Source organism: Kogia breviceps, chromosome 3, assembly GCF_026419965.1.
Source record: "Kogia breviceps isolate mKogBre1 chromosome 3, mKogBre1 haplotype 1, whole genome shotgun sequence".
Lineage (NCBI taxonomy): Eukaryota > Metazoa > Chordata > Mammalia > Artiodactyla > Physeteridae > Kogia > Kogia breviceps.
In genome coordinates this window covers 70,048,661-70,074,333 of record NC_081312.1, presented here as the reverse complement: position 1 = coordinate 70,074,333, position 25,673 = coordinate 70,048,661, and the positions used below count along the sequence as shown (strand labels likewise).

The 25,673-nt window shown below is 37.7% G+C and overlaps 1 long non-coding RNA gene across 1 annotated transcript; it reads left to right on the top strand.

Moving 5' to 3' along the window:
* The first annotated feature begins 1,940 nt into the window (after window positions 1-1,940).
* On the top strand, window positions 1,941-20,164 carry LOC136793802 (uncharacterized). Its single transcript, XR_010839595.1, has 4 exons — window positions 1,941-2,038; window positions 2,539-2,612; window positions 10,246-10,391; window positions 19,792-20,164. It is a non-coding gene; the product is annotated as an uncharacterized lncRNA (long non-coding RNA).
* Window positions 20,165-25,673: the final 5,509 nt, after the last annotated feature.

Here is a 25,673-nt window from a genome sequence, read left to right as displayed (position 1 = left end):
GAAATACAGAATAGTTATTAATATTGGAACATGGGGATGGATGGGCTGTGGAATGGAGAGATAGAGGAAGAGAGAGCTAGAGGGAGGAAAGGGAAAGAGGATCTTAAAGCCAAAAAAAAAAAAAAAAAATCCCCTGCTACCAAAAGGAAAGAATGAATGAGAGAGAGAGTGAGAGAGAGGTCTAAGAAAGACAGATAAGAGCCAGGAAAAATTAAAAGAGCTGGAACCAAATATACACAAATGGGAAATGGACCAAAGTAGACCAAGACAGCTAGTTTAATTATGTCCTTTAAGCAGACTGGACATAATTTTATTTTCTTCTTATGAGAGCAGTTTCACCAGAGGTCCAAGTTTCTTGAAATTTAACAATTCTTTAGAGTGAAGCATGAAAGAAAATTCCACAAATAAATTGTTTTAGAAGCCAAATGTATGGCTGATATTTAAAATAGTAATAGAGTCCAAGTGAATAAGGTTAGGCAAAGGAAATCCCCATTACACATTTGTAATCCAAAACAGCTCACAAGCATGTGTTTAGACTGAAAAAGGTGATGATGTATTGTTCCCTTTTTACCATGGATTTTATTAGTGGAATAAGAATGTACTGGGACAAAAGAAATATAGTCTTTTGACTATCAAAAGTTAAAAAGAGTTGGACTCACATTGAGGTAAGGGGACATAGATATAGAAGAAAGATTTCCTCCTTGAGTATTTTTTTTCTGTCCATATTAAATAACCATACTTATTTGTGATTGTTGCATGATTGAGAAATAGATTTTCAATGGCAAAATGTTTTGAGGTCGGGAGTAAAATTGACTTCTTTGAATTCATTAGGAACTAAGGACTGGAGTGGAAAAGTTCTACTTGGATATGTGTCCGAGTTACATATATGACGATGTGATTAGAAGTAAGAATAGTTTGTTTAATACGCATACTAGATACGAAGGGGTATATACAGAGAGAAAGAACTGTGTGAAGGCCTCCTGAAGCCCAATGTGAACGTTTCATTTATCTCAGTCTGTCCTATAATCCCTCAAGTTATCGTCTTCAAAAACACAGAAATCTAGCTTGGCATTTAATTGGGGTTTTTTTGGGGGGGTTTTTTGCAACAAATTGGTTGTAATGTTGTGTTGATATTTGTTTTCCCAACCTTTGCCAGTTAAAATTAGCTTATGCCAGAAAAACACTTTGAAACTTTTTGAAGCTTTTCTTCTTTCATACTTATGATTGTTTTTAATGAGATGAAGTTTGCTTTTTTTGAGATTTGGAACTGAAAGTGCTCAGTGATCACAACTTAAAACTTGAAATCACAAATTACAATTTATTTCCAGGTTTTAAGTATTTTATTTGAGTTTGTCTGATACAAGTTAATACAAATTATTAATCTATAAAACATTGAGAAAACGACTTACTTAAGCTAGAGCAGTGAAAGGATTCTTCCAAATATGTTTCTTCCACTTTTTTCAAAATTGGAAATCAAGTGTACATGAAGTCCAGAACTAACAAGATTTAATACAGACATCTTTATGGTCATGGAAGATTTCATGTGGTTTCTATGACTCGCATAAAATCGAGGGTAGAGAGATAAAAAATGAGACTTGTAGTGTTGTGATTTAATTATGTATATGTAAATTGGTGGTTATTTCACCCAAGTAGGTGGATAAACCCAAAATATTTAGAACTCTAAATATATAAATGTGGTCTTTTAAAAGTGTTTTCTACAACATCGTTGAAGACTTTGAATGCATTGAAATAACTTTGCTATTGAGAAATTAATTTTATGAATAGCTAAAGTGGCTGGTTGTGTTTGGGACTAAACGCCTATTTGAGAAACAGGCTAACAAAGGGTGAAGGTGAAGACCATTAGAGGTTTTAGAACTGGCTGGGACGGGTTGCTGGGCTTGTGTAACCGTGCCTAGAGGGCGGGGTTCCTGTACATTCCCACTTCACCAGATAACCTGCCCCCAACACCACTCCAGCTTCTGCCAGACAGATGGAACTCTCCAACATGAAAATCTGCGCAGCCATTCCAACAAGCAGGGTAGGTGAAACTGGAATTAAAATTCTCCCATCTTTTTTTTATTCCCCCCCCTACTCGAGGCCAGATCCTGGAGATATGGAAAGAATTGGGGTCGTCTAGATTCTCCTTTCGCGCATACACACGTCTGCATTCTTCCTAAGAGCTACCAACCTGTAAGAGTTCAAAGGCGCTATCTTTCACAGTACTTCATGCTTGATTTTCTTTTGCGCGCTTTTTTAAAAAATTATTTTTTTAAGGCTTTCTTTTCTCATCCTAATCATTCCCCCTTCCCTACCCTCCCTCCAGGGTCTCCCCTCCCCCCAACCACGAGCAGTTAAAATAATCCACCTCTTAGTTTTCGGCCCCCAAACCGACCTTTTCCCCACTCCAGCGGTCAGTTCACCGGGACCGTTTCCCAAGTATGCAGGCCAAGGTGGCTCAGGGGAATAGATGAGGTAGTGTTATGTTTTGAGTCTCTTTTCTGCCTTCCGATTTCTGCTTTTTTCCCCCCTCCATCCAAGACTGTGCCTGAGGTTGCCCGAAGGATGCCGAGGAAAAAGACTTAAGGACTGGGAGCGCTCTTACCCCAAGATCGGTAAGTGAAAGTGCTTTACCGGGGGTGGGGTGCGGTGGGGTCTGTGCCCGACCGTCTCCTTTTGACTAAGGCATAAACCGCGAGTTTCAGGTCCAGGGCTAAAGACGCCTCTTTTTTTTTTTTTTTTGAAAAATTTTCTTAGAGGGCGCGCTATCAGAAGTAGCTGAAAGAATGCATGCTTTTTTCCCAAGGCGGCAGTAAGTAAAGGTGGATCCCTAAGTAAAGAGGATGTAGACATGGCAAAAAGGGATGAAGAAAGGAGGTGAATTTATATGGAGCAGGGGTAGTGGGAAACTGAAATAGGTTCCAAAGTGCAAAGTAATTTATTTCGTGGAAGTAGGATTACCTAGTCTTACAGAAACTGCGAGAATACACTAACGAGACATCGGGTTCAAACCCGTAGGTATTTGCTCTCCCTATTTGAGACAAAGGTCTTTGCTCCAGAGCCAAGGACTTGCCTCATTCTAGAATTTTCTTTTCTTTCTTTTCTTTTCTTTTTTTTCTTTTTTGGTGGACTTCCCCTCCTCCCTTTATTTTCGCACGAACATTGCCAACCTTCCCAGAGCTGGCCATCCGCACCCAGCTCCTTGGCCTGGGTCGGGCGAGGGTCCCTGCGGGATTTAGCGGAGCTGCTCCAAGGAGAGAGCGGCACGGGTTGGAGGTTGGAAGCTCTTCCCTTATTCGAAGGCGTAGGGAAATGAGCTCCGTTCTGGGCTTGACTTCGTCCCTGCTGGGAATATCCTAGTTCCCGGCCTTGGGATCTCAGGCAAATAATTGATTCTTAATGCACACTTAGGAGACGGCGGTGCAAGCTCGAGAGCCCGGCTGTCCCGAGAGGGCTGCGAGCGCGCCAGACAGATAGGTTGGCTCGGCCCGATGCGCGTTTGGGGCCCTCGCCGCGGTTTCCTATTCGCTTTTCCGACACCTCAGGGACTTCAGGCTGAAGTTGGAGAGGGGCACGATGGCGGGATTTGAAGTCGTCGTGGCAGGGACCCGGCGGCGTGGTTTTCTCGGATTTTGGAATCGTGTAGAAAGGGGAGTTAGGCTGCTGAGTCGCGGCGGCGCTGGCGGCGCGGTGGCCGCGGTGGAGAGGCGCTCCCGGGACGTTGCGGCCGAGATGCCCGCAGACAGGGAGCCGGGCGCTGAGCAGGGAGCAGCAAGGTGAGGGCGCTCTTGCCCAGGACAAGCAGAGCTTAAGAGTTTGGTAGCTCACACTGGCTGATGCCAGGAAAATTGACTCCAGAAGCTTGGCCGGCGCGCTTCCCCACCTTTTTCCTTTCTTCTTCACTCATCTCCACCCGCCCTCTTCTCCCTGAAAGTTGTTTCTTTTTGTTTACCTGGTGCGGTTTCAGATCTCAGCACTTATCTGCTAGTTGATAGAACTGGTTTCTCTGTAGTAGACATCATTTCCCCTTTCCACTCTCTACTCTTCTTCTATTTCGCTTCCTACCCCATGTTCCTTTTCTGCCCAAACCTGTGGTCCAAGGTGAAGGATTCTTACTGGAAAAGAGATAGCCTTGGGGTAGGAATTCCCTCAACACTTTACAAAGCTGGACCTTTATAAAGGGCCACCCTCTCCTGGGCTGGGGAAGGGGAGGCAGGGGGTTAGGTGGGCAGAGCAATCTGCCTGTGTGTGGGTTTCTCAGGCAGTGATCTTCAGCCTTGGAAAGACAACAGGAAGGAAAGGACCATGCAGAATATAGCTCATCCTTTCCCGACTGCCCCTTTCCACATCCTCCATAGGACAATTTTCATGCTTCAACACCATCCTCACCTGGCCCTCTATCAAAACTTGAGGTAGGCAGAAATTCCAGAATTTTTGTGATCAGAAAAAGGCATTTAAAATAGCAAGTAACTCTCAAAATTATGTTTGTGAGAGTGGGAGAGGAGATAAGATGTCCCATGACCTTTTTGTGGCGTGTTGCCTAACCCTGTGCCCTTGTCTTTGGCCTTTCGTTAAATCTGCACGGGAGGAAGGCACATTGCACATTGCAAAGATTTGGAGATCAGTGTCCAAATGAAAGAGAGTGTTCGCCAGACTGAATGTTTGGGACATTCATTTTCCGTTTAGGTTAAATTTTCCTACACAGCCAGCACTCCCTGAATTAGGGCCTTCTTCCTCAGCTTTATCCCCCCCTTTCTTCTCCTTTTATTATTTCATCCTTTGAATCAGAATGCATTTAGGGTGTAAACCTATCTTGCTCCCCACCTCTATGGCAAGACATTGTTGATTCCGTTGATTGAGCAGGAAGACTTAAAAACTGTAGTGGGGTTAGGGAGAGCTATCTCTCAGTTCTTTCATTTTCTCACTGCTCTGAAATTTAATGACCTGATCATTGTTGTTTGAAGTTAAATTATCTGTTAAATTAGCCCTAAACAATAACTGATGATATTTTCCTTTTGGGTCCGGTTGCCCCTGAATTCTTTTCTCTGGATGGAGAGGAGAGGAGTCAAAGAGAATGCTTGGTCACATAATAATATAAAGATAATCAAAATTGATATTTATGTGCTAGTGATATGTAAGAAAAAATCACTTTCAAAGAAGCTGAATTTCATAAATAAAAAAAAATTTAGAGGGCTGTGCTTCAGAAGGACCACACCAATTCAAGGATGAATGTAAATAAGCATCTTTGTTGATTAAGAAAAAAATATGAACACCATATTTTCATTACTCTACAGAACCTAAATACTTAAACTCATCATACACCGGTGCTTGCTAATCTAAATTAATTCTGCCCTCCATAAATATTCTCAAAAAGGAAATTTAACTTTAAGCAAAATCTGAAACGTTTCAGATGTGAATTTCTAGAAATCCGAAGTATATTTATTTCTTTGAGTCAGACACTTGTTTGTTTTGCAATCACTTTATGAAACAATTTTGGAATAACGCAGATGCTTTTCCCCCCTTCCTTGTTTCAGATTGCTTGCATATGCAGGCATAGACATGAGAACTTCCAGGGTATATTGAGGAAATAATATTTTTTTCTCATTTATTTTAACAAAAGACCCAAAGAACCTTTAAAGCCAAAGGTACTATAGTAGTTGAAAAAAATCTTTAAAAATAATGAGTACTTTGTGTGTTTTTCCCCCATTAAAATGTGCTGAATGAATAATTAGAGGCTATGATGAAGGTTGAAAATTCAGAACATGAATAAGGTGGTAATTTTATTATTTAATACTTTCATAATTTTTATAATTAATGATGTAGTTTTAAGTTTGGCAAAGCTTTCTTAGAAAAAGTAGAGTACGCCTCCCACCCCATCAAAAATACTCTAGAAGAAATAAAATAGAATCAGGTAGAAGTGGCAGCTGGGCTTATTTATTTGTCTATCTATCTATTTATTTATTTATTTCCAGTAGTAGTAGTAGTGGTAGTAGTAGTAGTAGTAGTAGTAGTAGTAGTGTTGAAAAATATACTTTTAATTATACATTGGGAGCTCTGATTGCAGGTTGGAAGACTAAAATCGATCATTCCTGCATCGATAGTGTTGTCTATTACTGCATTGATTTGTGTTTATGCAGAGACTTTCAGTTATTTACTTACATATTTTAGCATCTGCCTCTTGATTATTATGGCAGGTTGGTTTTAATGAAAGAGCTTATATAGGAAACACATTTGACAGATCAATTTTATGTAAACTTGGTAGTGAATTGTGGCAATCCAAAGAGCTTATGAAATTACTTATTTGTACTTGCTTTTTAGCAATTAGGAACCTGTCTCTGATTAAAATTTCATGCTAATCGAAAGCTTCCATTCTTCTCTTCAAAAACTGTACTTATGTGTTTTAATAAACTAGGAAAACAGATGACTTTATAATGTTAGATATGATAGAATGAAACTGATGAATGCATCTTTTTCCTTTAACATGACTAGGTTACCCTCATGACAATAAGGTGGCCACTGGGTTTACTAATGCTATCTTATGAAAAATCAAGGAGCAACGGGTTTTGAATATAGAAATGGCAATGTTTTCAAACATCTGTTACCTCTAAGTTATGCCAGGGATACTTATACTCAACAGGATATTCTAGGGTTCTTCACTACATATTAAATGCACACATACACTCATATATTCTATTATTAAGTGTATATATACGATTATACCTTATGAAGGTTGGCATTTCTCTTGAACTAATAGCTCACATGTGAATGTTATGCATCAGGGTTCTTTTGAACAAATATGACAACTAAAGACCACGGGTGTGCCTTTTATATGTACAAGGCAATAGTGAGAGATTGAGATGCATCTGTGTTTGTGCTTCTCTTACTGCCGTTACAAAATGTTGAAAGATGATTTGGAAATAGAAAAACAAAAGTGTCCGAATTCATCGAGGGCTATTTACTTCTGGCTTTATAGGTCTTTTATTGCAGTTTGGAGGATGAATCTTTCCTCACTAATAATTTGCAATTCATCTACCAAATACGGTCAACAGTTCTATTCTTCACCTCCCACGTTTCCCCCCTCCCCTGTATCTGCAAAGAATATAGAGAGGCAAATCAACCGAATTCTTTCTTGAGAACGAAAGGGCCTTGAGAGATGGAATTACTCTCCTCACCCTGTTGAGTTTTCCTGAAACTACTTATCCTCAGCATCCGCACTATGAGAGGTGGAGCCTGGCAGTCAGGCGGCTGCAGGCAGAAGGTGGGCGAGCTCCGGCTCCTTAAGCTTTGCAGAAGGTTGAAAGGAGGAGCAGAGGCAGAGCTTTGAGTTTATTTGGTCTATTTTATTTTTCCGTCCTGTGCCAAGCCCTCTAAGTTAACACAGCGATATGGCCCTTTAGAACCAAGCACTCTCGACATTCTTGCGAGACTGAGATTCCAGAGCATCAGGTGAACGGGACTGGGACTTAGAGCTAAGCATGCTCACCCACCCCTCCCTCCATCTCTTTACGCACGCACCAGCTCGTCTTCACGTGCATCAGGGTAGTGGACAGTGTTGACTTGAATTGCTCTCGCTCACTCCAAGCCTTTCCTGTGAATGAACCCGAAAACACTCGACAGGTCGTGAATAATCGTTTTAATGAGTGTGCAAAGCGTGTGACGGGGTGCACCGAGCTGTCGGGTTAAACAAACAACTTGTACCCTGACCAAATCCGATTGTTAAAGTGCAAAGTGATGTCAGTACCATTTCCATTGCCCTTCAGAAAACCACAGATCTGACACGCGGGAGTCCAATTTTCTCCATTAAAGAAAAATAACAATATTTTCCAACCGTGTATGTGATCTTCTTTAATATTAATCTGAGCCAAACAAAACCTCATTTGCGAATCAGATAAGCAGTCATGTCACTGCCTCAAAAACAAATCGAAAGAAAGAGAAAACAAGGAAGAAATCAGAACACATCTAAAGTCTGACGGAAGATTTCTTTTTGATAGCTCACACATCATTGCTGATCAATATTGTATAAATTTTACACACACACACACACACACACACACACACACACACACAGAGTAGCTCACTAGAGGCAAATATCAAGTTAACTGCATCTAAACAATTGGGATTGATAATTTACTCCTGTATTAAGATGGAAGCTCCCAACCTGTAAAGACTTTTTTCTATTGAAAATTTAACTGAAATATTTGCCTGAGAGGGAATGAAGGGATAAGTAGTTCCCTCATTTATGCTTTCAAGGAAAACAGTTTGGAGAAAAGCAATATTAAAGGAACCTTGATGGGCCACCACCCTCTAAAACAATAACACAAAGCACAGTGAGCGCTTCACAAATCACACTCTCCCCTTTTTCTGCACAACTGTATTGGGGAAATAGTTTTGTTTCTTTCGCATCTAGTAAAAAGATCTACTTACTTGAAATCAGCCACATGTGCTCCTTTCCTTGTTCATTCTTTTATCTTCTTTCACAATTCCAAACATCAAATACACATGAAGAGTTAGATAATAAAACCTCAACAGATTTTTTTAAAAATTCCTTTTACATATCCTCTCTGAAAATTCTGTGGAGAAGAGAAATGTGTAAAAATTTCCCCCTGCCAGCACCTCATATACATTCAGAAATCAAACAAAATAGCCCAGATGCTTGGAAATCAGTGAATCAGTTCCAAATAACTAGCTCCTTCAACTCAGTAACAATACAGGGAGATTAAGGTTTATATTTTCATTGGATTAAATATTATAGATTACATATTTTTCTTCAAAGACTGAAAACATATCATGTCTTACACTCTGAAAGGTTATTTGTCCTCTTATAATTTTAGTCAGCTGGTAGAAATAAAATGTTAGGGATATTGTACATTTGAATATGGGAGCTTAGCAGCATTTGCTCACTTAACTGCTATTGGATATGTTGTCATCTACCTATCTGTCTTTCTGACCATCTATTTCACATACGAATACGTCAATATACAACTGACTGCAATTAAATGAATTTACCCACCTAAAACATATAACTGAGGTATTTGACAGAGTAAGCAATTTCTTATGAAAGTCGTTGCAGTTTTGTTATTATGGTTGCTAGTTTTATACATCTCTGTCATTTTAGCCCCAGTTGGGTAAATGGAAGGTATTGAAATCCAGTTTCCATCATCAAAACTTGGAAAAGACAACCAGTAGTTTAGGACAGTGTTTTTGTTGATTTTGACTGTTATCTGGTGAACGTCTATATCAGAATATCAATTCAGCATATCCTTTAATTACTAGGAAATTTGACAAAAATGACTATCAGAAACTAGGGGCTTGCATTTTTTTAAATTGTTTTAAATATTTTTCGACACACAACAGACTGTGAAGTTATTACCTAAACAGATTTCTTCTCTGTGGGCTGACTGAGTTGAGGAATTTTTGTAGTGACTGAAAGAGCCACATCCATTTCTGTCTTAGATTCAAAAACAGCAATGCTAGAGGGTATGTCTGTTTTTGTGTGTATATATGTAGTTGAAGAACTACACTATCAAAACATTAATTATATTTGAAAGAGAGCAGAGAGCTTGTTGTGGAGAGAACTGCATTATTGAATTTATATTCCATGGACTGTGTCTGTGGAGAGGGCTGAAACTGTATACCTGTCTTATATGATGCACCCTCTTCAGTGAGATGTGTAACAAGAGCAAAGAGATGAAGGAGGCAAACTTGGAGGGGAGGAATCTTAGACATCTGGATGGTCCTGAGCAGAGGAAATTCATGGTGCAAATGCAAATCACATGAAGAACAAGCCTGGGGTCTTTGTTCTCTGTCAACAAAAACAAATATAATTTTTTCCTTCTATCAAACAAATCACAGAATGATCTTAGCTGAATTTGGAGCAGGGCATGGGGAGAGATGGAGCGACTAAGAATATTCCAATTATCATGGTTCTGATCCCCAAGTCCTGTTTATTTCACAGCTGCCAAATTTTATATCTAAAATTTAGATTCTCTTCCTCCCAAATCCTACGTTGGTATGAATCATCCCTGATCATTTTTAGTTTTTGGCTTAATTACTAGTTTTCTACTTTAAATTACCAATAAACTAATTAATCTGACTAATCTTTCTAAACTTCTGTTGAGTAGTATAATAGCAGCAACAACAACAAAAATAAAAACAAAAACGGCAGCAATCATGACAAAAATAAAATGTTAACAATAATGCACACAATAATAGCAGAAACAATTTAAAAATAATTTCTCTGGCCAACAGGATGAAGATGGAATCCATTTCAGTCTGAAATGTGTGTTTCACACGGCTGCAGTTGGACATTCCTCTGATTTCTTGTTTCACTGTTAGATGGATGATCTGTTCCTGCCCAACTCGTGTTCTAATAGAGACTCCCTTGGTCTAATATGGTAGGTCTTTTTAATGTCATTGAATACTTTTGTGCCCACTCCTCTTCATTGCTATGGGCATGTTCCCCTTGGACACTGTTCCCAAGTAAATCAACCTGGGAAGGAGGCTGGGGGCAGAGGCAGACGTGAAGGGATTCTTGAGTAGAAGGACCTGGTGCCTTCAGGCTGGAGTTCTGCTGGTGAATAGGCAAGTTGTCTTATTTGGGAATCATGTTCACAAAGCTAAGGAGTTTGAGAACGGCAAAGTAACTTAGGTTTCATGAATCCAAAGAGAACAGTGGCCCTGAGGAACTCAGGTCATTAGGCAAGAAACAAAAATTAGAAATTAGGGCCCCCTGGTTGAACTCTTGATTCCTTTAGGGATGGAGGGATGGAAAGGGGACAATAAAGTGTAGGGAGTAGAAGTGGAGGGAGGAGACCAGGTTGAAGATGTTAGCAGCCAGTGGGACGCTAGCTGGTAAAGCTGACCCATCTCCTTAGGAGGAGGGAGATGTGTTTTTGTCAATTGTAAACTTGCCAAGGCTTATTGTTCTGGGTTCGAGAACAGCCACCAGTTCCTTAGACTAGGCTGGAAAGAATCTGCCAGTGAGTCTGTACCTGCAGGCATCTAACTCTCCTCTCAGCCCAATGTTCTCCCTATCTCCTGAGCCCCCTGTGCACCCCACCCTCAAGAAAAAGGAAATGAAAGAAAATAAAAAGTGGATGGGGAGGGAATTAGACTCATTTATTTTTCAGGCAGATGTTGGGGTTAAAGCAGATTGTTTGGTAACTGCTTTCGTTTTGGAGGGGAAAGAAAGCTGGTTAGGAGAGAAAGGGTGGTTGTGGGAGAGAAGAGCAGAGAATGAGATAGAAATTCCTTGGCAGCCCAGCAGCTAGGGCCAAGTGGAAAAGAACTTTAGCAACAGAAGGACAGTTTGAGAGCAAGGAAGGGTGATCATAAAACGTTTTTGCATTGTTCTGTTCCTGCAAATTAATGTAGCCCTGAAAATTTATAAGAAAATGAGATCTTCATACCTTGTTAAAAACAATTACAAAAAGAAAGGCATAACTATCAATAGCCACTTTTGTCCTCAAAAAAACTTTTTTCTTTAGATACTACCATATACACACAATCCATAACTAAACCAAACGGTAGTTGAAGGAAGAAAGGGAGGGGAAGAAAAGAAGGACGCAACTTCCCTGCTGGTCGTACTGTGCATCTATCTCTTCACCTTTCACAGCAGGGAGGTTGAACAATCTTTTTTCATTTCCGTCTAGTCTTTTCACTTAAAAATGTATGAAAAGATTCCAGTTCATGAGATTGTTTTTCACTAAAGATGAGCAGAGAATGAGGAGCTTTCATTTCTAGGGATAAATTCACTGAGGTGATGCTCAGTCTGCAATGGAGACAGGCAGCTTTGGCTGGAACTGTATATTGCTCTGCTCTTCAGTGGTACCCCCAGGCTTTCTCTGTGCACTAAAAATAACTAATAACTACTAAGTTCACTTCAATTCTTCTGGAAGTACAACTGTGCAACTTGAAATCAAACTGGTGCTTTCCATATAAAATCCAACTCTAATTAAAATAATATTTTATGGAAAATGTTCTTAGTTATTGATTGTTTTTTATTCATTTGAATTGTTCCTTTGATTAAAAGGCAATTATCATTTGTTTCAGTAAGAAAATTAAAAGAAATCAACATCACCAGTAAAAGTAGCCCTCAATCCTGTTATGTACACCCCCAAAGTACGGCTTTTAAGAAGTTTCAAACAATTTGGATTTAATTGTATGTAACTGAGAACCTCTGAGTCACTGGAGACATGCCTAACTAGAAAAAACTAAGTCAATACTTTTGCAATGGGAATATTTGACAGAAAGTAAAGAAACAATAAAAGCAGATGTCGCACAAAGTAGTAAAAGTCATGCATTCACCTGCATTCCGTTTATGCACCCATTTAACAAAATTAGTAGGCTTCTATATTCCAGTATTATAAAAACATCTTTAGCCAACCTATATTAATGCTTATGCATATGTATTATTTACACCATTCTACATATATCTCAAATATGTACATTTATTTTTAAGTAGAAACTAAGAACTAAACAAATATTAGCATTTCTAACTTTTTAACCACCCATAATTGGTGTTTATTTGTGATCTGTAAACACCAAAGGAAAGCCAGAACCATGACATTCTGCTTAGGCTGTATTATGAAGCAAATATAAGTTTCTTTCTGTTTTGGGGTGTGCAAGAGTGAGGAATTTAGGACTGAGTGGCACTAAGATCTATATATGTTTTCAGTAAGCCAAGATGTAGTAATTTCATTCCTTAAACATTCACATTCTATAATTAAATAAAAGAAATATATACAGTTTCAAAGACAGGAGAGGTAAGTCCAAGTCAAGCTATTATATCTCACAAAAGGAATGGTTTCAAATGATGCTAACATTTTTTTTCCAGCAAAGAATTTTTCAAGGCAGATACAGCCAGATCTGTTGCACAAGTGACAAAACAAATATTTTAAAAATGGTCTGTGGGGGGATTTAATGGACTGATACTCTTTGAATGTTTATGATGAGTAATACTCCTTTGAAGAGTGTTGTGTGACTATCACACTCCTTAAAAATGGGGGACGGGGGAGAAGATTTTTTGGGGGGGGGCATGTCCAAGCCTCCTAACTATTGCTAATGGTGGAAGGATGTGACCTGTGTAGAAAAGGAAAGGATTCCATGCCAAGAGGGGAGCTGCAAAAGTCTATTGGTCCTATCATGTTTCTTTTCTTTGGGGTACACATTTCAAAAACATAGCCTTTACATTAGGCTCTCATTTGCAGTTATGGCTTTACAGACAGTTGCCAGCTTGTATTAAAGTGCAATCCAATGCATCAGTCCAGTTTTGAAAAGAAGACGATGGACAGGAAAAATAAAGTGACAGTCTTATCAATGAAAGTCTCATTGGCAGTTGGAGACTAGGGAAGAAGGAAGCTTCAAAACAGGGTAGTGGGAGGAGAGCAATACACTTTAGGTGAGTTTTGGGAAGATGCTAAGTAAAATACTGTTCAGAAATTGGGATTAATCGAGCAGTTTAAATACAAATCTGCCGGAAATCGTGCTCTGTGCAAATGAAAATGAAGAAATTTATGCATATTCTAATTTTCCCTCTTTGGCTGCTATTTTGGAGGAAAAGACTTCTTTTGCTGATGGTGGGACTTTTTTGTTCTGCACAGGAAATGTGTAAATGAACACAAATGTGTGTGTGTGTGTTTTTCCCTTTCCATTTCTCTCCTCCGTCCCTCCTCCCCCTTTCAGCAATCAGGAGTTGTTAGGGTCCTACAGATCCTAGGGTTTCTCCCCATTCCCAGGATGACAGGGAGCAGGCAGGGCAGGGAGGGGAGTCAGGGCTCCTCTGGGTCACTAATCTTTGGAAATTAACCTAGAGTTTCCATTCCATCTTTGGACATTCAAAGAGGGTAGAGAGTGAGGAGGAGTCATACATTTAATGCGATGAAAAAAATCATCTGAAAGCTATTTCTTCTCACAACTGAATTCCCAGTGACGACTTGGTTGGGGAGATCTCAAAATTGATCTTATAAGCCATGTTGGGCAGATCCATTAACCATCAGCGCCGAGTTCAAACACTTTCCCTCTCGCGCCTTTGGGAATACACAGGACTGGTGCATTTTAATTATATTAAGACCAGCAAGAAACTCTAGCTCTCCTATTCTGATGTAAGTCGCCCAGGGCTGGGAACGAGTGAAGTGGAGCACTCTAGTCGTTCTGTGTTCTGTGGAATATGTCAGGGACTCCTGAGACGGTCCAATGAAGTGTGTGGGATGAAGGCAGGGGCGGGGGTGAGCCGGTCCCTGGAGAGAGGGAGGACGGGCCGGGGGCTGGGGGTGGGGATGGAGAGGGAGGAAAAGAGAGGTGCTCCCTGTCCTCTCCCTCCGCCTTTGCAGGCCAGGCCGAGAGCTTCAGAATTAATTCGGGGTCGAGAAAGACCAACAGAGACAGACTCCGAGTTTCTATCTTCTTTTCCATACCCCAGATAAAAACCCTAGAGCCAACTTTCTTCTTAACAATTTAGTTTGAAAAGGGCCCCACGGTGCCCCCTCCGCCCCCACTGCCGCTCGCAAAGCGCCGTGCGAGCCCAGGGCGTTCGCCGAGGCAGGAGACGGTCCTCTGCCGGGTCCATCAGCCGCTCCACCGCCCCGGCCGGGGGCCTCAAAAAAGAGGGCGGCCAGAACAAAGCCCCCGCTACGAGCCCTGCCTCAGATACATTTTCAGTGGCCCCGTTGGAACCCCGGACCCCCAGAGAGCCAGCTTTCTAACACCCACCCCGCCGCCTACTCCAGTCTTCCTCCCTCGGGAAGGGGGCGCCGCGCGCCGACGCCGGGCAGGACCGCACCCCAACCCCGCCCGCGCGACTGGGGGCCCGGGGCGTCCGCTCCCCTCCGCGTACCGGTGTCGGGGGAGCAGATTTGCCCAGGAGAAAGCTGGGAGAGGAGCGCGGACCCTCGCTGCAGACCTCACGTCAAGGTTACCGCCACCTCTAGGAACCTCTTCGGAAAAGCTCCAGAATGCCTATTTTGTAGAAAACCTGCTGTGCCGCGATGGGGCCTAGTGGTCAGGGAACCCCCTGTGAGGCCTCGTAAGGTATCGGTGCTTGAGTCAAGCCCTGCCCAGGCCCATTTCTCCCGCGCACTCCAGGTCCTGCACTTCCGGTTCCCCCGGGGGCCCTGACCCTCCTCTCCCCAGCACTTCCGCCCCGTGGGCTTCTGCGCTCCCGCCTAGTCACCGGGCTGAGGGACACCCCTGAGAGCTGTTTTCTATAACTTTCCCATAGCTGTTGGGAACTTTACCTGTTCCATTCATTTCTTTTTATTTTGACTTTAATTTCTTTGCTTCCTTAAACTTGGGGTTGAGGGTGGGGGGCACAGTGGAGGAGGGCCAGAGGTTGAGAGAAAAAGCCCATTGAAGTTTTGGTTTTTTTTGTCTTTTCAGATCACCACACCCCCGCCCCCTCCCCCCTTTTCTGAATTCCCTGCACCCGTTCACATCAGCAACTGAGATTTAGTCCAGTTTTCCCGAAGGGCCTAGGGCAGTGTCCGCACTTTGTAGGCATGCAATAAATGTTGAAAGAATTACTAAATAAATGATACTGCTCCGCTAGGCACATGGTGCTTAGGGATAGTAGGTATCCTCAGAAAGCAGCTGACTTTTGCCTTCTGGTGTTTTGTTAAATTCAGTTGAGAGGTTGATAAATAAATGGTTTTTACGGGCATTTTGATGTATTTTAGGAACTCCCCCAAACAGTGGGAGGAAATCTCTTAGAGTTATTGAAAGTGTTTTCTTGAACTTTTTCATACGTATGAGATAAAATGCTGTGATTTTTAGAATGTGGGGTTTATCAGCCCTTCTGTGGCTTTTCCTTTCCATTTTGCTTTTTAAAAAAAGTTTTACTTTCTGTGGTAAGAGGTCAAGGCCTTATGAAGTTAATCTCTTGTAGCTAATTTGAGGCAGAAACTAAGAGATTTCTCTTTTGCTTTCCTGCTATGTTATAGTTTAATCCTTGCCAAACAATTCAATCCTATGTTGCATCTTCTGCATCGTTCAACTGTTCTTGTTTTTTACGATAACATTTTCTAAAAAATGCTATAAGAACTTTATGTAACCAGGAGAGAAATTTCATAGTTGTGAACTTGTGAGACTGGATTCAGTCAGTCAACATATATTAAATGCATATTCTGCTAAGCACCAGTTGTGTAATCTATAGACTAGTCCCTAGGGCATTTAATGTCCCACTCTCATTGACTGTAAAATAGTGAAAATATATAGCCAATAAGCTAATAACCATGAAAGTAATCTGAAAGGTTATAATTGCTAATCAAAGTTAAAGTGTATTTAGCATCATTATTAATAGGCATCTGAGGGATACAAATAAGACCTGTTCTTCTCATCTGAGAACTTACAATCTAGCTGGGCATAAATAATGTGAATGTAAATTGATAGAAACAGCTACTAAGCAGTATTCAGTGTCTGGCATATTGAAAACATTCAGTAAACAATTGCCTCACAAATTAATTTGCAGTCGTGTCATTCTTTTAACAGAAATATGATACTGATAAGAAATACAGGAAGGATTAATTAGGAAAACTTTCATGGAGAAAATGAATTTGTCCTTAATGTGCCACATAGAAAGATTGGAAATGCAAGCTGTTTGTGTTCAAGGGGGGTAAAGGTGGCATAAATGGAGAATGAGAAAGATATTTGATGAGATGGAGTTTGGTGATAATTTGTAGGAAACCTTAAAGATCATGCAGAGGAGTTTGTATTTGATAGTAGAGGTGATGGAGACCTGTGGTGGCCCTGTGAGCAGAGGATGGCATGATTAAAATTGAGATTTATATTTAAAATGATTCTAGCCAGCAACTGAGCATAGTGAAAATTGAGGGAGAAAGAGTATGAGAAAAGACTTTGATGCAGTTCTGGAATGGGACATCACTACAGAGTGACTGTAGACAGTCATCATTAAGCCCTTTCTCCCCAGTTTTTATACAATGGAAATTACATTTAAATGATAAAATCAGTAATGAGTCTTGAATAAAGTAAGAGCCCCAGACCACTGGAATAAGCATTACCACTTTAATCTTCATTGTTGATAGTACTAGGGGATGTTAGGTGTTGACTAATGGTGACTAATTTCAGGATATCTTCATCACCAGTTAAAGCTCAAGATATCTTTCTCATTTAACATATTTACCCACTATTCAGTTTCAGTGGTTCTCAACTGGGTGTGATTTTGACACACCTCCCCCACCCCCAGCAGGCACATTTGGCAATGTCTGGAGACATTTTTAGTTCTAACAACTGTGGGGCTACTACTGTCATCTAGTAAGTAGAGACCAGGGATAGATGTTACTAAATATCTTACAATTCAGAGGAGAGACTCTCATGACAGTGAATTATCTGGTCCCAAATATCAATTGTACTGAGGTTGAGAAACCTTCAGTTGTGGGAGTGAAGCCTGAGCTCTAACTCTGGAGAACTACACAAGGAGTCCCAGAACCTAACTTCTATTATAGTAACAATTTCGATTGAAGAAATGTTTTGTTTAGTGAGTCAAATGTACCTCTGAAAATGGCAGTGTCTCTTCTTAGCCTTGAGGCCTTAGAGATAGGAAAATCGGAAGGGTACCTGCTTGGATTTTCTACTTTTTATAAAATGCAGTTAGACATCTTCCTTAAAGATTTGTCATCTAAATGTTATTTATTAAATTAATAAAATGTGCCTTTGAAGTTGCTTAGCAACTTACAGAAAGCTTGCTTTTTAGAAGTTCATTTGTTTGTTTAAAACTAGGGTAGGTTGCGTATTATTAGCTACATTACATAAATCAACAAAGAAATGTACACTGAAAATGGAATAAGATGTTTTAACACATTTTCTGCTCTCGTGTCTGGCAATTAAAACACTCTAATTGTCTCATAAAATTGCATCAAGAATTCGACAAACATTATTTATGTATGAAACTTCAAAATAATATTGAGTCTGTAAGAGAACCAAAGGGGAAAAATTCAGCAGGTTTGTCATAAAGTATGTGTTTATCTTAACCTTTCTTCTTCAGAAATCTTATCTACTAAGTACTTTTATCAGACACTAATTATACTCTTTCTGAAAAGAATTTCTCCAACACCCTTCAGTGCCTGCACCCTTTAATCATATCTCATTACATCTACCTAATCCATATCTTTTTCACATTTCCAGGGCTCATTAACAGTTTTAAAAGCTAATCTTAATCTTGGACATTATTATTCCTTGTAATTGAGATGAAAATAATGCCAATAATATTTTATTTCTAAAATGTAATGGATCATTTAAAATTTGTTCTGAAGCCATTTCTTCTTTAAATATTAATGAGAAATTAACTTTCATACATGCATTAAACTATTAGGAACAGTGAGATGTGTCTGAAAACCCTGAAGCACCTTTTTGAAGGAGAAGTTATTTTTATAAGCTGTTTTAACAGTGGATCATCAGTCACTTTGAAGGGAAGTGATCCTTGATTAACAGTTGGCTGATACTGTGCTTCCACAGATGTGTGGCAGTAATACAGGTGCTACCTATGAAACAGGACAGGTAATTCATAGAATCTGACGGGTTTTTTTCTGATTGAAAAAAATAAAATCATAAAGCCTTCATCTTTGTGTATAACCCCATTAAATTGTTGTAGACAAGACAAACCAAATGTCCCACTCAAATAATGAACAGTAGGCACTATGTTTCCCATAAATTTAAAGAAAAGATTGTGAGTATGGCTAGTACTTTATTCCTTTTAATTTTCCATTTTTAGAAAAGAAAATGGATCAAATGTGCTGTTACATGACTAAAGTAGAGCCTCACAATGATGACTTTTTAGGACTTGAAAGCCAAATCCTGCCTCTCAGAGTATAACTACATAGGACTAACATGTTATTCTCAATGGAAGATTCCTCCACTATTATAATTGAGATTGTTTCTTGAAAGTAATCTTTAAGCATCTTAGGAAAAGTTTAATGGTCTGTTATTTATTTATGCACATACCATTTAGCTATAATGTTTTTAAAAAACCACAAAAGTCATTGTCCAAAAGAACAATTTTTGGACAAGTGCCTCAAGTTATGATTCAGTGGTAGTGAAGATATAATAAAACTTTAAATCTGCTCTGATTTTTTTCCCATTCATTAGTTCTGCCAGACAGTACAGTAATTATCTCTTATTTCAGGTGTTTAATTAGATATTTCTTTAGTTTTTTCCTTTGGAATATATTTTTTTTCCTTATAGAATTTTTGATTTCTGATTTCTCTCCATTTATACGGTTCACATTGTTGTTACCTATAAGAAACTGTTATTAAGCAGAATCAAGTAACAGTGAGTTTGCTGTGTCTTATCTTTTGCAGTGGCTAAGCACTGAACTGAGTAATTTAATTGAGTAAGATTTTTAGGATCTGTAAGATAATGTTTTTAAAATCACTCTTTTGACATTTTTTCTATTAATTTCCTTACTCATCATTTTTTTGGAGGGTAACTTTGCATATGCTCAATTAAACACAGCAAGTTTTCACATGTTCTTTTTTGCTTTACTGAAATAGCTTGAATATTCAGATCTTATCAAATTTTTACAATGACACCATAGACAATGCTTACTTTAATGGAATTTCCCTCTCATTATGAATGAAATTAGTTCTACTAATAAAAATAAAATTTAGTATACAGTATAACACCACAACAATTTTTAAAATTGCAAATACAGGATTAATATAGTTTAAAATTGTTTTTGCTTTGTAAATTAATTTTTATCTTTGTCTATTACTCTCTTATTAAGAAGTTTTGCCTCTTTTGTACTGATCATCTATTTTCTTGTCCTTTCCATGTTGTTATTTTCAGAGGTTTCTCATAGATCAGTACAATGAAGGTTGATGGCACAATTGTTCACTTTGAATCAAAGGATATCTATTTATTGGTGTGCTGTTATCAATCAGAAGTTTCCAAATACGTGTTCTCCAATTCAAAGAAAAGTAGCTGGATCCAGGCAAAAATGCATCTGGGACTCCCTGCACATGATGCATCTCCGGAGAAAGTTGCTTCAGCATTGTTTTTTGGTTTTGTTTTTGGAACACTTCTTTCTACAGTATACTCCAACTACTAGATAGGTTCCTAAGTTCATCCAAATCTGTCCCACTTCTGAATTCTTGGTCCTCTTCCCACCCTCTGACTCCACAGATAAAGAAGAAATAATAATAAAGGAATAAAAATCGTTTGTTTCTGTCTGACTGAATCATTCCAGTCTTGAAGCACCCTGGTAGGTTAATTAGCCTTATTACTGTATTTACTATCTCCCACACACTTATCTGTGGGAAACTGCTCCTCTTGGCATTTGCCTAGGTGGATAAGAGAGCATTAGGAATGTGGCACTGGACTTTGCTCTTGAAATGCATGGCATCATAGCAGCATAAAGCTTGAACGAGCTTAGTTTTTCATTGACAGGGTACAAGTGGCATAGCATCATCTTTCCCTGACATTGTATGCCAGTTATGATTTATTCTGGGACACACTTCCTTTCAGAGCTAAAGTTCTTAGTATGGGGTTTGGTACCATCATAAAGAGAAAAATGGTGCCTCTTGTAGGAAGAGTTTGGAGAGCTTTACCTCAGTAATCAAGGTGGTTAAGATGATTAACTGAATCCTGTGGATATACTGCTTCTACCCTAAAGTGAAAGAAAAAAAAAACAGCTGTTATTATTTATTCTCACTCATTTCTCACAAATAGCCATGATTTTTCAGTAAGCATTATCTTATCCTGGAATTAATTCTTTCAACTCTTGTCATGGTGCTTTGTTCTTATAGTTTATAATAGAGAGGTATTAGCAAGAATTTTGAAATAAAGGACACAAGATGAGATTGCCTTTCGATTGTTAAATTTCAAGATCAACACAAAACAAATCAGCATGAGTGTGTGCAAAGTTATCTTAAAAGAACAGACAAATTCCTGTGCAGCAGGGTTTGACATAAACTAATTTAAGGTATTGACATATCTGCAGAAAGCATTTTAGCCATGAAAGCAGGTAAAGGAAAGCCAGAAGCAAAGCAGGCAAAGCCTATGCAAGTATGGTTCAGAGATGAGGGAGTGGATTCAATTCCATTGGACTTCAATCCCAATGAAAGGCGATTCCTGTTTTGAATGTATATCAGGCTCTTTAAACTTGATGCTGTTAAACATTCTATCCACAAAAATATCTTCTTTCTGAATCCATGTCTTCCAAGCAATATTTGGATTATTATTTGGCTTCCAAAGTATCTTTGTTCTTAGAATATACACTAATCACATGAATTTCAAATATTTCACTTATAACAGCAGTTACCTTTAGGTGAGTAATTATATCCCAGGCCTTCTGTGAAGATCTATTCATTTAAGTTATTCATCATAAGTGAATAATTTGATTTCTGGGTCAAAACATTACTGTTTTGATTTGATGATTACTGTATATCTACCTTTGATAGATGAATACATTTTTGGCATGTTGATAAAAATCAGAGTGTAAGGTTTCTACTATGAGGGGCAGATCCAGAATTATACCTGCTAAGGTCAACCCTTCCTGTCAGTCTTTCTTGTGACCTAAAAAATGAACATATTCAGTACAACTATATGATTCTCTTTGTGTGAAGGACAGTAGTTGAAGTAAATTACAATTGATCAAACAATAATTGGTTTGGACCAAATATTACCTTCAAAGTAATATTATATATTAATAGGAGTCAAAAAGACTTTTTGAGTTCTCACTTACTAGCTGTGATATCATCTTTACTTTTATGGACATCAGTTTCCTCTGTAAAATGAGTATATTGTCAAAACTCCCTCATATAGTCACTTTGAAACTAAATGAGATAATTCATGTAAAGTGCTTAGCACTCAGCCCAGAGTATGGTACTAAATGAATGGTAGCTAATGCTTTAAGCGTTTATCACTAAGAGTAATAATAATATCATAATAAGATGACATAAGTTCAGTACAGGATTGGGGAAGCAAGACTTTGACAGGGACCAATTGCAGAATACTTGAAATCATATAGTTTCTAAGAACTATGCTTACTCTAATATTCAGATCCAGTACAGTTACCACTTTTGCTTTCCTCTGAAGTACCAAATTTTATTTTGATCCCCTTTAATTATTATTCATAATATTTGAGAAACATTAAAAAATGAATGAATAATCTTCTAGCCTTTCTCAGGTCTCAGTGGCTTAATACCATCAAGATTTATTACTCCTTTATGTCATATTTCTTGTGGGTCGGGTAGAGAGCAGGAGTGGGTCTTTGTTCCATCCGGTTCCATTCAGTCATTCAGGGACCTAGGAATGGCTTTGCCATCTTCTAGAGCCCTGGAGTCCTCCACTGGTACTTTGCATTGGGTAGGGAGGGAGGAAAGCTTGTTGAGGATTATGAAAGATAATACCTATTCCATTGGCCTGAAGTCAGTCACGTTAGGCCCAACCTAATTGCAGGGAAGGTTTGACAATATAAGTTAGTATTGTGTTTAGGAGGAATAAGAAATGGGTTTGCTGAACACATAGCATTATCTTTGCCTTACCAACCAACCAAACATTTCCACCAACAAAACTAAGTCTTAGGATTCTTCTCTAATTTTTCAACAATTAGTTAAAAATGGAGAGGAACTCTTTGCTTACAAAATTTATTTGCACATAATTTTATAGAGCTATGTATCTCCTATTAGAAAGCCTTTATCAACAGGGATTGGTGTCTAGGAACGCATTCTACCACTTTTTGATAAATTTTGTTCTATAGGAATTCTCTGGGTTAACTTTTTGTGGAGTACTTATCCTACTTTATTTTTACTTAAAGCTTGTATATGTGAAAGAGATTATATCCTCAAATGAGCATTTTCCTTGCTTTTATCATCTTGTGTCATTATCCCAACATTCTTTATTGAGAGCATACTTTCAGATTTAGCATGGAGATTAACTGTAAAATAAGTAAATAGTGAATTGTTTTGTTAGAATGAAGTATAAAAGTCAATGCTTTTAAGAGGTTATTTTGTTAACTGCTATTTCTAAGTGACTACGGTACTCAAAAAACAGCAGATTGACAACCTTAGATTTAAGAATTTTCCCTATGAAGAACTGCTGTGACAGTAAACTACACACAGGGCAAACTTTGCTATGATATGACTTTTTCTGAAGTTCCACTTTACTGATGAGAGGGTTCCTTATATTAAAACGCATTTAGCACATGGATTCCTAGACACTCTCCGAAAGACAGACTTTTAATGTTTTCATGATGGTGTTTTTCATTCTGGTTAAATAAATAGATTCAAACTTCTTGCTTACTTTACATTTTATCCAACAAGTCACAAATGATAGCAACTAGCACTCAACACTCACATTTTAGTAATACCAATAATCTGTTAGAGATTGGCTGTGTATATTAATGGGTTCATTTCCAATAAGAGTACTTTTGATTATACTGATACCATTTTGGAAGGCATAAATATTTTACACATTTTCTCATAACTAATATGCATATATGAAATCGGTCTTATATTTTGCTATTTTTATTAGAAATCAAACTATCCCTTATTATTCATGTTTAATCAAAGGATGTTTGTGAGACATTCTTAAATGACCATTTTACTAATTAAATGAAGTTAAAGACTGACATTCTTTAGGTGATTATATATTCATGTACATACTTCTGTTTTTAATGGTTATAACACTAATTAATAATTCTTTCATGAAATATTTGTTTTCCAACTGCTTTTTTAGTGTATCCTACAATTTTTCATATAATTACCTGTTTGCAAATTGTATAAGGTTATAGAGTTCAAAATAACATCATAATTTTTGTTTCCATGCTAGCCTGACCAACTTTAGCCTTTATTAAATAAATAAATGTTGAAAAATGAATATCCATAAATACATTAGTTCTTTAACTGGAAATGCATATTATTTAATTGAACAATTCTGTGAGAGAAAACATTTGCAACTACACATTAAAAAAGTAAAAAAAGCAGCTTTATTATTTTAATAAATAGAAATAAATTATTGTGTGTAGTCATATAAAGCCGTGATTAAATATTTTAAGTATTATGCATTAAAAACTCAGTTGTCTTTCATTATCTATCTTTGCATATAACATTTCATTGATTATATTGTTTGTGTTATATAAATCATTTTCTTCATACTTTAGAATAATGATTGATGAAGATGAGGAAGCATTTACTGAGAAAGTAACGAGTTATTTTAACCTTTACACAAGCATTCTAAAGCTTTCATTTAATTTACTCTATTGAATGTGAGCCTCTTGAAGAATTTCTAAGTTTTCAGTCTACTTGGACATACAAGTTATTGAATATTCATATCAGAAATTATTACCTTGAGTGCTACATATTCTTTATGAAACTTCATACAATGTATTAAGTATTAAAAGGGTTTAAGTGCTCTAGACTTCAAACTATTTTGTTCCTTTTTCATAACTTAAATTGATATTACAAGTTCTGCATTTGTATCACTAAACTTTTATATTATAGAATGTAGATATTTTAAGGTTTTATGCATATTTGACAAAAATATTTTCAACCCTATAGTAGTTAAGCAGAAATTGTTTAGCATTTGCAGTTGTAACATAAATGCTAATTATAATTCATTGTCAAACCATTAAAGATTTTATGTAAGTTGACTTCAAGACATTTTCTTCCAAAACATTTGTTACATTTCCCCATGTTTCCTGCATGGTGGATTTTGAATTTAGCATCTGACATGTTTTCTCAACTACTGGTTTATAATGAAAACATGTAGGTACTCAAGGGAATGTGTTAAAAGCAAAAATTCTATGATCCTTGAAAGGTAAATGACAGTGGTGAGATTGTCACATCTGGATCAGAAAAGTTTCATCTGTTTATCTATCTAAACAAACACAAATAAGATAATTAGGATTCTAACAATTCATGTTTTAAAAAACAATTTATGGCTTTGACTAGGTCAGAACCCAGTGATTTTTTATTTTTCTTTGTTTGCACAAATGAGTAAAAATGGATTGACCTTCAGCATCAAAAAAAATGCCTGTGAATGATTACAGCAAATCTACTATTTAATATTTTGAAATTTGAAGGCAAAATGAATCCTTGGCTTTCAAAAATTATAGATATATATTAAATATATATTTATATACACACACATAAACACACATGCATATGCACATATGTAATCATGTACATTATAGTATGCCTAGTTATTCAGCTAAATTTACCTCACCATATTTTCATTCTTATTAGAACAGAGATAGTATATTTCAGAATTGCTAACCTGTAGCTGTGAAAAATCGATCCTATAGAAAAGTATCAATAAAAAGAATCCCTTGGAAAATCACAATTGTTTATATTTAAAACAAGTTTTTAGCATCATAGTAAACTACCAATTGACTTTTAAATTTAGCTTTGTATGTAGATTAGTAAGTTACAGAAGAAATTTTAATGTAAACTAACATCTTCTAAACCATGTTAGTTTTAACTTTTAAAAGAAAACTCTCTTGATGTCCTGAAGACAGGAACTTAAAATATTTTGTTTACATTCCAGTTACATGTCTTGATTTTAAATTAGTATAATCATACATTCTTGCTGAATTAAAAATGGTTTCTTTAAATTCTAGTCACATGGCTTTAATTAAATTAATATAATCATACTCTCTTGTTCAGTTGGTAGTCAAGTAGTTGTTTAATTAAACATGCCATTTGTTTACAATGCAGTGTTTCAGAAAT